Source organism: Pinus tabuliformis, chromosome 4_2 (genome assembly GCF_031772625.1).
Source record: "Pinus tabuliformis cultivar Carrire ecotype Pingquan chromosome 4_2, CPIR1, whole genome shotgun sequence".
NCBI classification, from domain to species: domain Eukaryota; kingdom Viridiplantae; phylum Streptophyta; class Pinopsida; order Pinales; family Pinaceae; genus Pinus; species Pinus tabuliformis.
The window spans coordinates 445,907,725-445,910,731 of NC_142304.1; the positions used below are offsets into that span (position 1 = coordinate 445,907,725).

Below are 3,007 nucleotides of genomic sequence, written 5' to 3' on the forward strand. Positions count from 1 at the left end.
GCCTTTACAATTTTCGTGCCATAAGTTTCAACATGTACAAAAGCATAGTTATTCCCAAATGCAAGATAGATTTTGTTACTATGAGGCAACAATGAGCACATGAAAACATAAATTTGTCCCCCCTCCTCCTAAATTCAATGCTCATTCCAATACTCGTGGAGTTTCGAGGATAGGAAACAAGAATGAACCATACTAACGCTTTCCAAAGAGGTGGTTGTAACTCTTTGCAATGGGATATAGGTATCTCAGTCCATTCCCCTAAAGGCAAAACAATGCCACGACTGTCAAAACCATAACACTCACTATATTTTTTAGCACTTCTAATGTCCATCCCAAACTGATAATAAACCCCAACATGCCTCTTAAGCAAATGTTTGTCTGGCCTTGGTTATCCAATCCACATCTCATCATGACATGCTCAGCCTTCAATGGCTTCCTATATATTGATTTCAGTGTAATCGGTTCGTGGCTATAAGGGCATGTGATGAAAGTGTCGTCCAGCTAGCTTTGGGTGTATTTGCAGGCCATTTTCAGCTCAATAGTGCAGGATACCATAAGAGAGGGGGCACCACTTTCTCTGTAGTAACATAGTACGTACAATAAAGACGAGGATCTGTTGGGATTGAAAGGCCCGCAAATATGGAAGGAACTGTAATTCACCCATACGAGATCACTGCTTATGTTTGCTATATGCAAGATTTTCTAAGGAGGAGTTCCAACAAAGAGTTCAACGAAATATAGAGCGGTTCCCAGAGTTGCACCAAAGGCTACTACCATTTCAAATCCTGTATTCGATCCGAGGTTAGAGACCACTGGAGGTAAAGCAAGAACCAAGATATGGGAATTAGAGTGCACATGATGGAAACTTATTCTGAGACAGTCGAGTCTAATATGCGCTTGTATGGTCTGCAACACGATTCCAACTATGTTCATCTACCCAAGGCACCACTAGTTCACAACACTGCTCTGCAGCAGGCTGGCCAAGATCTTTGTGGCATGCTGCTTGTTGTTTTCAAACTCACAAGGCATGATTGACGAGCCGCCGCAAGAGATTTGTCTTTTCACAGACGAACTCTGACATTGTGAGGCAAACCTCGATCATTTTTGTTATTGTGGCCAGTGAGTTGTAGATCTCAGTTGACTCATCAGGATCGCCCTCGTCGAGTCGAGGGAGGTCCTGGATAAGGAGCTCTAGGACGTTGTTCTCAACCAAGGCTTCCACGAGCACCTGAGCTACTTCATCGGAGTCTCCCACCACGTCCTCGTCAGTCAAGTCCGCGATGAGCCCCATTACGTCCATGGCTATACTGGTGTTCTCGTGACTAAGGAGACCGATAATGGATGAGGCCCACTACGTCCATGGCTATACTGGTGTTCTCGTGACTAAGGAGACCGATAATGGAAGGGATGGCGTTCTGGGGCACGAGCTTTGGGTGGAGCTCTGGTGCCCCCGCTAGGGCCTTCAAGCGCACCATCTCCTCGTGGAGCTCAAGCTTCAAGTTGGAAAATTTGCGTATTTCATGTGCCCTCCTGGTTGTCGCGAAGGCGATGCTCGAAGTTCAACACCATCTTCTTTAAGGCTCGCAATTCCTTGGCCTGGACTGTACCTTCCATGGCCTCCACCATGCTTGCTCACATTGAATTCACTGTGTATGTTTCTCTGCGACATTGATTACTAGGCACTGAAAAATTTACACTAATATTTTTCTGGCCTCCACTCAGATTATTAGGCCGGGACCTATTATCAACATCAGCCAGATCGATTTTCATGGATTCGTAACTGGCATTGATACTACTAATCTGGATTTTGGAGGGCCAATTTTCATGGATTCGTAACTGGGATTGATAGTACTAATCTGGATTTTGAAGGGCCAAGATTAAAGAGATTAGATCGATTTTCATGGATTCGTAACTGGCATTGATACTACTAATCTGGATTTTGAAGGGCCAATTTTCATGGATTCGTAACTGGGACTGATAGTACTAATCTGGATTTTGAAGGGCCAAGATTAAAGAGATTTGATTGTCCCGGTAAGGAGAAGAGAAATACACAATATGCAAAAGAAAGAAACTCTTTATTAAACAATAAAATTTGCTATAATATTTTTTTAATAAAATAAGATTAGTTATTTATAATATTTTTTATAAAATACCATGATAATTACCATAAATAACTACAAGTGAATACTATGAATAAATAGTATAAGTAAATATATAAATTTATACTATTCATTCAACACCCCAAATCCCCAGGAATGAATTAAACATTACAAAGAACTTAATCCAACGTGAGACCCACAACTGGCCAAGTCCTATTTGGTGACGGTGCAATAGGGTTAAATCCGGACTTGAAGAATAGGACTTTTCACAAAAAAACATCAATTGTTAAATATTCTGGATCAGTGGATCGATCTGAATATTCATGCTTGGAAGCATTGGGCCCTTCACATGCTTGCTTCTTGTCAAATATTTTGGATCACTCAGACTGGGCAGAAACCATTATGGACCCCATCACAAACGAGGTAAAGTTTATTTATCGTGTTTTATGAAATCTGGGCCTTGTGGCATATGACTCTATTGTATCCGGCTCCAACACCCCAGATATAATAATTGTGGAAGAGTCAATCCGGTGAGAGGGGCATCCGAGGCTTGAACTCTGGATATAACGCAAATAATCCTCAGGCCCCCAGATTTTGGAAATTGGGAAAAGTGAATCATCTGCCTATAGTGTTCCAGTTGATTGATCAACACCCGTATTTATAGTGGAAATGTTGGGCACCTAAAAGGTGAGTGATATACAAGGTTAGATATGGAGTATGGCCAATGAAAATTGTAAAACCAAGCAAGCTTTATGTAATTAAAAGAAAAGAGAAAATAGTTTGTATCCTTCATTATCTTTTAAATAGAAGGCAAGTTAGAAGCTTGATATTTTGATTGACAAGTCATGAACAATAGAAGCTTGATATTTTGATTGATTAGCTTGCTAAGATGACGAAAAACATTACGT

General features: G+C 41.0%; 1 pseudogene; it reads right to left on the reverse strand.

Annotated features, from left to right (window-relative positions):
- Positions 1-948: 948 nt before the first annotated feature.
- LOC149169887 (uncharacterized) lies at positions 949-1,626 on the reverse strand (annotated as a pseudogene).
- Positions 1,627-3,007: the final 1,381 nt, after the last annotated feature.